This window comes from Eriocheir sinensis, chromosome 36, assembly GCF_024679095.1.
Source record: "Eriocheir sinensis breed Jianghai 21 chromosome 36, ASM2467909v1, whole genome shotgun sequence".
NCBI classification, from domain to species: domain Eukaryota; kingdom Metazoa; phylum Arthropoda; class Malacostraca; order Decapoda; family Varunidae; genus Eriocheir; species Eriocheir sinensis.
This window is the reverse complement of record NC_066544.1, coordinates 7942490-7955188: the sequence shown is the minus strand read 5'-3', so window position 1 is coordinate 7955188 and position 12699 is coordinate 7942490. Positions and strand designations below refer to the sequence as shown.

Here is a 12699-nt window from a genome sequence, read left to right as displayed (position 1 = left end):
GAGATAAAAAGATTAGAGAAAGAAGATATTGGATAGAATCAGACAAGAATCAAGACAATAGAATTTCTTTGGTCCGTAAAATGTGATTCGTCTTCAGCATAGGACCTTGATACCTTTGTGACTGCGTGTGTGTGTGTGTGTGTGTGTTTTGTTTGTTTTTGTAAGTGTGTTGTGGGGAGGAGGGAAAAAAGTAGATGACCAGGAAGTGAGAGTGAGAGAATGGGAGAAGATAGTTTCAGAAGAGAGGAAGATGAAAGTGAGATAATGATAAGAATTTACGTGAAAGAAAGAAGGTAGGATAGATAGAAGGTAGATGATAGGAAGGTGAGAGGAAAAGACGCTAAGCAGAATCATGACCGAAATTCACGCACAAAAAAATAGTTTCCGAAGAGAGGAAGACGAAAATGAGGTAATGATAAGAATTTACGTGAAAGAAATAAGGTAGAAGATAGGAGGGTGAGAAGAAGAAGACGCTAAGCTGAATCATGACCGAAATTCACACAAAAAAAGTTTCCGAAGTCTATAAAAGTGAACTTGTCTTAAACTTTTAGAAGAGTGCGGAGATATGAAGAAGTAGTGATAAATATGTAAGTAAGAGAGAGAGAGAGAGAGAGAGAGAGAGAGAGAGAGAGAGAGAGAGAGAGAGAGAGAGAGAGAGAGAGAGAGAGAGAGAGAGAGAGAGAGAGAGAGAGAGAGAGAGAGAGAGAGAGAGAGAGAGAGAGAGAGAGAGAGAGAGAGAGAGAGAGAGAGAGAGAGAGAGAGAGAGAGAGAGAGAGAGAGAGAGAGAGAGGTGAAGTAAGAGGAGAGAGAAAAAAAATAAATTGAATATAGTCGGAGCCGAAATATGTGGTCCAGAAAACTTGATCTCCCGCCAAACTACAAAAGGAAAACAGAGACAGAAAAAAAAGATGATAGAGATTTAGGTGAGAGAAAGAAGGTGAAGAAAGAGAACGTGAGAGAGAGAAAAAAAGAAGTTGAATAAAATCAGAGCCGAAATCCAGACTTTAAACTTTCCGTGGTCCATAAAAATTGATCTGCCGCTAAAATTCTAAGGAAAAATAAATATGAAAAAAATAAGAGAGAGAGATCAGAAGAAAAATGTTGAATAGAATCAGAACCAATATCCTTAAACTTCCTTATCCTTATCTTTATCTTTAAACTTTCTGTGGTCCATAAAAATTGATCTGACGTTAAACTTGAGGGAAAACAGATGAGGCGAAGTAATGATAGAGAGATTGAAAGGTGAAGGAAAGATTAAGTTGAATAGAATCAGAGCCGGAATTCAGACCTTAAACTTGACCTGGTCCATAAAAAAAAATGATCTGTCGTTAAACTTCAAAAGGAAAACATACGACGAAGTAATGATAGAGAGATGATAGCTGGTAGAGAGATCGAAAGTTGAGGGAAAGAACAAGTTGAATAGAATCAGAGCCGAAATCCAGAGACCTTAAACTTTCCCTGGTCCATAAAAGTTGATCTGCTGCTAAACTTTTAAGGAGTCCAAGAAATCAATCAGACAGGCATGAAGGACGGAAGGATATATTGAACCTTGGCTTTAAGGAGACGCGTGGAGAGTTTACTTGCCCTAATGGGTTGGGCGTGATCGTTTGCCCTGACGAATATAGACGTTTATTTGGCTTAAAGGAAAATAAAGATACGGCGAAGTAATAATTATGAGATAGAAAGGCGAGGGAAGGAAAAAGTTGAATAGAATCACACACAACTTTTTTTTTGGGGGAAAAGAAAGATATGGCGAAGTAATAATAATGAAATAGAAAGGCGAGGAAAGAAAAAAGTTGAATAGAATCACACATAATTTTTTTTTTTTACAGGAAAGGAAGCAGCTCAAGGGCATCAAAGAAAAAGTGAATAAAAAAAAGCCCCCTAATCGCTGCTCTAGAATGAGACACTATATATAAAGTTTGCGCGTCCATAGAAGGTGATTGATTTTGTCTTCAACTTTTAAAAGACTTACTGAACTTATCTCACTTCCTTTACGTCACTCTAGGTTATTTTCACATTCCAACACAAGGTCATTCCAAACACCTAAACCAGACCTGATTCCCCATACTGACACGTTTTTTTCTTTCCTCAACATCCGATATTAAAGAGGTTTCCCGTGTGGTTTGCTCATATTTCTTTCCTTCTTTATCAACATCAACACAAAACACTGTCCAGGAGTATGTTAACCCATTGGATGTGGATTTCCTACAAGAAGACATCACCAAGCTACAGAAGTGGAACAAAATGTGGCTGCTCCAATTTAGTGAAGAAAAATGTGAGGTCATGCATCTTGGGAGGGGATATCCAGCACACCAATACCACATGGGAAACACTCCACTATCCACCACAAAGGCACAGAAGGACCTGGGAGCATATGTTACCAGGCTACCAGTGAAGGCGAAATCCGTGCCAATCGCAGCGGACGGGTTAGTAGTGTTACAATCTTACCGTGTTGGATTGGAAAACTGGCCCAAGTCTTGTTCAGTGGGATTTGGTACATTTAAGATTGTTTACTCGCTAGGTTATGTTTGTTTACACTCTCCGGCGTTGTTTTACTTCCGTGCCGTGTCGTCGAGTGTAAATGATTGACTTAATAATGTTACAATCTTACCGTGTTGGACTGGAAAACTGGCCCAAGTCTTGTTCAGTGGGATTTGGTACATTTATGATTGTTTACTCGCTAGGTTATGTCTGTTTACACTCTCCGGCGTTGTTTTACTTCCGTGCCGTGTTGTCGAGTGTAAATGATTTTTTTTTTTTTTTTTTTTTACAGCAAAGGAGACAGCTCAAGGGCACAAAAAAGTAAACATTAATAAAAAAAAAAAGCCCGCTACTCGCTGCTCCTAAAAAGAATCCAAAGAGGTGGCCGAAAGATAAGTCAGTTTCGGGAGGAGAGGTGTCCTGATACCCTCCTCTTGAAAGAGTTCAAGTCGTAGGCAGGAGGAAATACAGATGAAGGAAGATTGTTCCAGAGTTTACCAGCGTGAGGGATGAAAGAGTGAAGATGCTGGTTAACTCTTGCATAAGGGGTTTGGACAGTATAGGGATGAGCATGAGTAGAAAGTCGAGTGCAGCGGGGCGGAGGGGGGAGGCATGCAGTTAGCAAGTTCAGAAGAGCAGTCAGCGTGGAAATATCGATAGAAGATAGAAAGAGAGGCAACATTGCGGCGGAATTTAAGAGGTAGAAGACTATCAGTATGAGGAGGAGAGCTGATGAGACGAAGAGCCTTTGCCTCCACTCTGTCCAGAAGAGCTGTGTGAGTGGAGCCCCCCACATGAGATGCATACTCCATACGAGGGCGGACAAGGCCCCTGTATATGGACAGCAACTGTGCAGGGGAGAAGAACTGGCGGAGACGGTACAGAACGCCCAGCCTCGAGGAAGCTGATTTAGTAAGAGATGAGATATGAAGTTTCCAGCTGAGATTTTGAGTTAAGGATAGACCGAGGATGTTTAGTGTTGAGGAAGGTGATAGCTGGGTGTTGTCAAAGAATAGGGGAGAGGTGTTTGGAAGAGTGTGTCGAGTGGATAGGTGGAGACACTGTGTTTTTGAGGCGTTGAAGGACACCAGGTTCTTCTTGCCCCAATCGGAAAGAATAGTAAGGTCTGAGGCTGTTGTTCTGCAGCCTCCAGCCTTGAGTCGTTAAGTTCCTGAAGGGTGGGTCTTCTATTAAAAGAAGTTGAATAATGCAGAGTGGAATCATGGGCGTAGGAATGGATAGGACAGTTCGTTTTGGAAAGAAGATCATCAATGAACAACAGAAAAAGAGTGGGAGATAGGACAGAACCCTGTGGGACACCACTGTTAATAGATTTAGGGGAAGAACAGTGACCGTCTACCACGGCAGAAATAGAACGGTCAGAAAGGAAACTGGAGATAAAGGTACAGAGAGAAGGATAGAAACCGTAGGAGGGTAGTTTAGAAAGCAAAGATTTGTGCCAGATTGACTTAATAATGTTACAATCTTACCGTGTTGGACTGGAAAACTGGCCCAAGTCTTGTTCAGTGGGATTTGGTACATTTATGATTATTTAAACGCTTGGTTATGTCTGTTTACACTCTCCGGCGTTGTTTTACTTCCGTGCCGTGTCGTCGCGTGAAAATGATTGACTTAAACTGACCTTCGTAAAGACTTTAAAATGTTTAGTGTGTTGGCATTTTCCCACGCCGGCGAAGTTAATCCGTCACTCAACCTTAATTCTTTACCAGGATAGAAGGCGGTGTTTCAAGTTTCTCACGGTGATGATGGCTCTCTAGAATGGCGTTTCGGAACCCATGAATGCTGTATGGCTGATTGCTTTTTGTCCCACGCTGTTGATATTCACTTTCCTGCCACTCTTAACTCCTTCGCTAGTGTTTTTAGTTTCTCATTTTGATGGGAACTCTTTATAATGACATAGGATGGAAGGCGTTGTTTCAAGTTTCTCACGGTGATGATGGCTCTCTAGAATGGCGTTTCGGAACCCATGAATGCTGTATGGCTGATTGCTTATTGTCCCACGCTGTTGATATTCGCTTAGCCTGCCACTCTTAACTCCTTCGCTAGTGTTTTTAGTTTCTCATTTTGATGGGAACCCTTTATAATGACATTTGTAAGCTTCTGAATGCTATATGGCTGATTGCTTTTTGTCCCACGCGGTCACTTACAGCCTGCCACTCTTAACCCCTTCGCTAGTGTTTTTAGTTTCTCATTTTGATGGGAACTCTTTATAATGACATTTTGTAAGCTTCTGAATGCTATATGACCTTTTTTTTCACGCTGGCGATGCTCACTTAGTCTGACACCATCAACCTATTCGCATGTACAAGACAGTGTTTTTAGTTTATTGTTTAGGATGACTTCAATAAACTATTTTGAATTAGATATCTTTAGAATGACATTTATAAATCAGTGTACTCGTAATTCTCCCACGTTGGTGATTTCTGCTTTACAAGGACTTTTTTTTTAAACCTTTCAAATATTCCAGTAGACCCACCCATCTTCTTTCTGCTGGTTCAAGACATTGCTCTCATGCTGCCACGCTGACGGTGCTGATATATAAAAACGCTGTCAAACCCTTCGCAACTCTCAAAGCAGTGACGTTGGCTCCCCACACTAATGATCTCTTAAAATGTCATTCATGAACCTTTTAAGACCTTCAGGGCGGTAATGTTGTTGTTTGTCTCCCGCGGCGGTCATGTTTCTGAGGCGAGGAGACGTTTTTTTTAATTTTTTTTTTTATACCTTTCAAATACTCCAGTAGACTCGCCCATCTTCTTTCTGCTGCTTCAAGACATTGCTCTCATGCTGCCACTCCGATGGTGCTAATATATAAAAGTGTCCTCAAACCCTTCCCACGCCTCAAAGCAGTGACGTTAGTTCCCCACACTTATGATCTCTTAAAATGACAGTCATGAACCTTTTAAGACCTTCAGGGCGGTAATGTTGTTGTTTGTGTCCCGCAGCGGTCATGTTTCTGAGGCGAGGACACGTTTTCCCTTGCCGGCCTTTCCTTGTAAGATTAATAATTAGGTGAGACAAGACGCGTCATCGGAGCACCTCGGCCACGACCAGCGTCTTACTGTGTGACATCCTTGACGGGGTGTGGAGGCCGAGGCTGCCCTGCACGTGCCGAGGTGTGAGTAGTATTACCTCACACATTTCGGGGTGGGTATTTCCATTGGTAGTTTTATGAGCCTGGTGATAGTTTGAGAAGGCATTGGTGGAGGTTGTGTTAGTAGTATTTCCATTGGTAGTTTTATGAGCCTGGTGATAATTTAACAAGTCTTCTGCACTACCAACTAACTAACAAGGAGCATACGACCCCGCCCAAGGGTGCGTCGCTTCACTCACTCACCGCCTCCACCCCCAATGTTCCCTCCCCAGCAAACCACCATGCAGCTATCCTATCCATCTCAAGCCATTCACGGCAGGATCGATCAACTTTCCCCTGCCATGACTTACGTGGGCGCCCCCTTGATCTCCTCCACTCTGGGTTGTCTCGTTCACAAACAACCCTCGGAGCAGGATCGACGTCCGGGAAGCGTGCCACGTGCTCAGATAGCGACGGACTTCTGCAGCGTGAATGTGAAGCACACTCATTAGAACCCAACTAATTTCCTTTGCGGCTTTTGGAAATAATCATCGTGAGAGTCGAAAGCGTCTGAGAAAACGGACCTCGATTGGCAGTGAGTAACAAGTCTTATGGAAAGCAAGACGCCGCTCATTCACCCCTTCGTCTCTCTTGTGGGAGGACGTTAATGTTTGATGAAGCTGTAACTTGTCTCGTTAACAAACAACCCTCGGAGCAGGATCGACGTCCGGGAAGCGTGCCACGTGGTCAGACAGCGATGGACCTCTGCAGCGTGGTGAAAAACACTCATAGGAACCCGACTAATTTCCTTTGCGGCCTTTGGAGATATTAATTGTGAGAGTCGGAAGCGCCTGAGAAAACGGACCTCGATTGGAAGTGAGTAATAAGTCTTATGGAAAGCAAGACTCCGCTCATTCACCGCCTCGTCGCTCGTGTGGGAGGACATTAATGTTTGATGAAGCTGTAACGACACGGTCTTTGACATATCACACGGCGCTGGGGGGGGTGCAGCGCGTGTCATCACCGTGTTTCCTGCGTTTTGTTGCCACGTAAAGACTCCTCCATCCAATCACATTACTCGGCGTCTCGCGTGTCCACTCGTGTGCCAAGGGGAGGGTTTTATGAGTTTGGCCCAGGTATGGAATTTTCCGTCTCCTGCATCCATTTACATTACTCGGCGTCACGGGTGTCCTCTGCGCTGTGTTACGGGGAGGCTTAGATGAGTGTGTCCCAGGTGTTGAATTTTCCAGGATGAGTGTGTCCCGGGTATTGAATTTTCCAGGATGAGTGTGTCCCAGGTATTGAATTTTCCAGGATGAGTGTGTCCCAGGTGTTGAATTTTCCAGGATGAGTGTGTCCCAGGTATTGAATTTTCCAGGATGAGTGTGTCCCAGGTATTGAATTTTCCAGGATGAGTGTGTCCCAGGTGTTGAATTTTCCAGGATGAGTGTGTCCCAGGTGTTGAATTTTCCAGGATGAGTGTGTCCCGGGTATTGAATTTTCCAGGATGAGTGTGTCCCGGGTATTGAATTTTCCAGGATGAGTGTGTCCAAGGTGTTGAATTTTCCAGGATGAGTGTGTCCAAGGTGTTGAATTTTCCAGGATGAGTGTGTCCAAGGTGTTGAATTTTCCAGGGTGAGTGTGTCCAAGGTGTTGAATTTTCCAGGGTGAGTGTGTCCCGGGTGTTGAATTTTCCAGGATGAGTGTGTCCCAGGTATTGAATTTTCCAGGATGAGTGTGTCCAAGGTGTTGAATTTTCCAGGATGAGTGTGTCCAAGGTGTTGAATTTTCCAGGATGAGTGTGTCCCGGGTATTGAATTTTCCAGGATGAGTGTGTCCCAGGTGTTGAATTTTCCAGGATGAGTGTCCAAGGTATTGAATTTTCCAGGATGAGTGTGTCCAAGGTGTTGAATTTTCCAGGATGAGTGTGTCCAAGGTGTTGAATTTTCCAGGATGAGTGTGTCCAAGGTGTTGAATTTTCCAGGATGAGTGTGTCCAAGGTGTTGAATTTTCCAGGATGAGTGTGTCCAAGGTATTGAATTTTCCAGGATGAGTGTGTCCAAGGTATTGAATTTTCCAGGATGAGTGTGTCCAAGGTGTTGAATTTTCCAGGATGAGTGTGTCCAAGGTGTTGAATTTTCCAGGATGAGTGTGTCCCGGGTATTGAATTTTCCAGGATGAGTGTGTCCCGGGTATTGAATTTTCCAGGATGAGTGTGTCCCGGGTATTGAATTTTCCAGGATGAGTGTGTCCCGGGTATTGAATTTTCCAGGATGAGTGTGTCCCGGGTGTTGAATTTTCCAGGATGAGTGTGTCCCGGGTATTGAATTTTCCAGGATGAGTGTGTCCCGGGTATTGAATTTTCCAGGATGAGTGTGTCCAAGGTGTTGAATTTTCCAGGATGAGTGTGTCCCGGGTATTGAATTTTCCAGGATGAGTGTGTCCAAGGTGTTGAATTTTCCAGGATGAGTGTGTCCCGGGTATTGAATTTTCCATCTCCATTAATTCACGTTATTCGGCGTCTCGTGTGTCCTCTGCGCTGTGTGACGGGGAGGCTTGGATGAGTATGTCCCGGGTATTGAGTTATTCATCTTCGCCATTAATTCACGTTACCCGGCGTCTCGTGTGTCCTCTGCGCTGTGTCACGGGGAGGCTTGGATGAGTTTCTCCCCCGATATTGAGTTTTCCTTGTCACTTTATTTTCACAAACTTCACTGTAAAGTTTTTTCATCTAACTTCGATTTCGTTGATGCACTGTAAATTATGAACGACACCGAGCCAATAACGCAAACCCTCGGGGCCTTGCCAGTGGTCGGTGTCCCTGCGGGCGTGTCCACTAATGGGTCCGCTGTGTTGCCGGGCTTCAGGACACGAGTGAGCGCGTGTACGTACTCACCACATCACGTTTTCATTTTATGGGACATCAGTTTTTATGTAGCACTAAAAAACGCCTTTGAAAACTGAGACGCTGTGTGGAGAGAGTTAGTTCATTTTCTTCTATTTTTACAGCAAGGGAGGTTAGGTTAGGTTATGTTAGGTTAGGGCTGAGGGTAAAAAATAAAAACAAAAAAAAGCCCACCAGATGCTGCCCTGACGAAAGAGAAGAGAACAAGAGATCACAGAGGTTAATTTCGGGTGGAGTGGTGTTTTGATATTGGTGGAGGCTTGCAGTGTGTTATGCCATCAGAATAACAAAATCCTGTCGCTGATGGAGGCTTGCAGTGTGTTAAGCCATCAGAGAAACAAAATCCTGTCGCTGATGGAGGCTTGCAGTGTGTTAACCCATCAGAGAAACAAAATCCTGTCGCTGATGGAGGCTTGCAGTGTGTTAAGCCATCAGAGAAACAAAATCCTGTCGCTGATGGAGGCTTGGTGTGTTAAGCCATCAGAGAAACAAAATCCTGTCGCTGATGGAGGCTTGCAGTGTTAACCCATCAGAGAAACAAAATCCTGTCGCTGATGGAGGCTTGCAGTGTGTTAAGCCATCAGAGAAACAAAATCCTGTCGCTGATGGAGGCTTGCAGTGTGTTAAGCCATCAGAGAAACAAAATCCTGTCGCTGATGGAGGCTTGCAGTGTGTTAAGCCATCAGAGAAACAAAATCCTGTCGCTGATGGAGGCTTGCAGTGTGTTAAACCATCAGAGAAACAAAATCCTGTCGCTGATGGAGGCTTGCAGTGTGTTAACCCAGCAGAGAAACAAAATCCTGTCGCTGATGGAGGCTTGCAGTGTGTTAACCCAGCAGAGAAACAAAATCCTGTCGCTGGTGGAGGCTTGCAGTGTGTTAAACCATCAGAGAAACAAAATCCTGTCGCTGATGGAGGCTTGCAGTGTGTTAACCCAGCAGAGAAACAAAATCCTGTCGCTGATGGAGGCTTGCAGTGTGTTAAGCCATCAGAGAAACAAAATCCTGTCGCTGATGGAGGCTCGTACACAGTAAAGCAACAGAGAAACAAAATCCTTCCTGCTTGACTATATCTTGCGCTTCTTTAATTACCGAATAACGTAAGAAGTAATTAACGACTTTGTCTGTAATCTTGCGCGGGTGTGTGCGGCCAATTACGGATTTTAGACTAATTGGGCCGTAATTAGCGAACATTTATTGGTCTCTTTCCGCTGAGGCTGGGGTGCGGGTGGCCTCCTTGCAGCGGCGGGAGCAGCCTGGCCGGGGAGCTTTACTGCAGAAAGAGTTAAGTGAGTTATGTAGTTTTTGGTTTCTTGAAAATGAGATTATTGGATTGTTTTTCTGACACAAGATTATTAGCTTCATCTTTCTCAGACGCTTTCGGTTCTCGTTACGAATATTTCCCTTGAACACAAAGAAAATCGGTCGAATTCTAACGCAGTGTTTTCACATTAATAGTACAGAGGCTTTGTGAAGTAACCCTTGACATACGATTAAAAAAGATCATGGCAGAAGATTACCCATATGATGCCCAGATCTTCAATCAACCCTAACTTCAGCGACTTCGGTCAAGAGCAGCACCGGGGGGCAGCATGGGCCAGGCAAGGGTCATATATCACGGCAGCCACTATAAATAAAATTCGCCTGCTCCACTAACGGACTTAAGAAAGCCTACTAGCCGCCATGTTGCCTCTCTTTCTATCTTCTGTCGATATTTTCATGCTGACTGCTCTTCTGAACTTGCTAACTGCCCACCTCCTGCGGCCCCTCTGCAGTCGACTTTCTACTATAGCTCATCCCTATACTGTCCAAACCCCTCATGCAAGACTTAACCAGCATCTTCACACTTTCATCTCTTACACTGGTAAACTTTAAAACAGCCTTCCTTCGTCTGCATTTCCTCCTGCCTATGACTTGACCTCCTTCAAGAAGAGTGTATCAAGACACCTCTCCACCCGAAATTGACCTCTCTATTGGCCACTCTGTACTTTTGTCTATTATGGGAGCGATGAGAAGCGGGCTTTTTTTTCTACACTCTTTTTGTTGCCCTTGACCCGTCAGCACCTAAAAAAAAAAAACTCATTAAAATCCTCAAAACCTATACGGAGATGAGCACTAAGGCCACGCGCAGCTATAGCGTATGTCCTCAACTTTACCTGTGTACGAGAGCCTTTTCAACCAGGTGTACTCAGGCGCGGCAGTGTTTGAATACAGACTTAATGAAGTAGACTAAGTAGACGGAACTTAGGCGCGCCAGCGTTTGTGAATACGGGCTTTCACGTTAATGAGTAGACTGATCAGAGCGGCCCGCGATGCTCAGATATTACAAAGGTAGCGCAAAGGTATTAGCAAAGTATTAACCCGGTAGCAGCGAGCGGCCACATTTGTGTACCAGCGACGGGCCAAACTTTTGCCAAGACATAAACCCCCCAAGATAGATGATGCATAAACTGATCACGTATGCGTTGATATATATTATGAATTGGTTTGCGTGAGTGATGATTTTTTTTCTTATTTTTCTCGCTTAGAGGGAAGGGCCCTTAAGAAACATTATCCCCGCAGCTTCCGGGTTAACGAGGTATTACAAAGGTAGCGCAAAGGTATTAACAAGGTATTACCAAAGCATTACAAAGGTAGCGCAAAGGTATTAACAAAGGTATTACAAAGGTGGCTCATGAACGCACTAAACACATTGAGGATTAAAGGAAATGCGGCACAAGAGGTATATAGTTTTCTTTGTTGTTATATTTTTCTTCATTATTATTTTCATTCATGTTGCCTCGAGAAGTATTTATATTTGTTAGGTTATTTATTATTATTTTCATTGATGTTGCCCCGAGATATATTTTTCTTTGATGTTTTTTTTCCTTATTATTCTTTTCATTGATGTTGCCCCAGAGGTCTTTTTTTTTGCTGTTTTTTTTATTTATTATTATTTTCATTGATGTTGCCCCAGAGGTCTTATTTATTTGTTTGTTTTTCTTTATTATTATTTTCATTGATGTTGCCCAAGGAAGTATTTTTCTATGCTGTTTTTTTCCTTATTAGTCTTTTCATTGATGTTGCCCAAGAGGTATTTTTATTTGTTGTTTTTTTCTTTATTATTCTCTTCATTGATGTTGCCCCCAGAGGTATTTTTATTTAATTGTCCTGTATCTCTTTACCATTTTTTTCATTGATGTTCCCGAAGAGGTATTTTTATTAGCATTTTTTTCTTTAATATTCTTTATATTTTCTTTATTATTATTTTCCCCCGAGGTATTGTTTTGTTGTTTTCTTTTTATCATTCTTTACATTGCCCCAAGGTTGATTTTTCTTTATTGTTTGCTTTTTCCTTTTCATTAACGTTATCCCGAGTGTTTTTTGTCTGTTTGTTTCTTTATGATTCTCTCCATTAATCTTTCCACTAATCTTTGTAGCCGGTAAAAAAAAAAAAAAATAGTTGACCAGGCCATTGAAGTTAACTAAGCTTTTTGAGGATATACTAATTCCAGGTATACTAGATCGAAACATGTTCATAGTTATACCAGACTGTGATAGATGGACACACGTTATTAGTTATGTTGGACTGTACTAAATAGGGAAGTTCTTATTAGTTATGTTGGACTGTACTAAATGGGGAACTTCTTATTAGTTATGTTGGACTCTGTGAAATCGGAACATGCTATTACTTATGCCAGGGTGGACTAATTCGTTAATGTATGTGGAGGCTGATCACTAATGGCTGCAGAACCCTAATGCGACTGTCCAGCTCATCCACTCCACTTAATTGGCTGCTTGATTTAATGTACTGCTGGACTGGTTGGCTGAGAGAGAGAGAGAGAGAGAGAGAGAGAGAGAGAGAGAGAGAGAGAGAGAGAGAGAGAGAGAGAGAGAGAGAGAGAGAGAGAGAGAGAGAGAGAGAGAGAGAGAGAGAGAGAGAGAGAGAGAGAGGTGAAGATAAATTGATAGATGAAGAAATAGATGATTAGAAAATAGAAATGAAGTAGATAAATGAATAGAGATAGAGGAAAAAGATGAAGATAAATTGATAGATAGACGAACTGAGAGTTGGGTAGAATAATTAAGACAGAGAGAGAGAGAGAGAGAGAGAGAGAGAGAGAGAGAGAGAGAGAGAGAGAGAGAGAGAGAGAGAGAGAGAGAGAGAGAGAGAGAGAGAGAGAGAGAGAGAGAGAGAGAGAGAGAGAGAGAGAGAGAGAGAGAGAGAGAGAGAGAGA

At 43.0% G+C, this 12699-nt stretch overlaps 1 protein-coding gene across 1 annotated transcript in view; it reads right to left on the bottom strand.

Moving 5' to 3' along the window:
• Positions 1-12699, bottom strand: part of LOC127007687 (integumentary mucin C.1-like) — an 81599-nt gene that overhangs the window by 37057 nt on the left and 31843 nt on the right. The gene's annotated exons all lie outside the window — the stretch shown is intronic.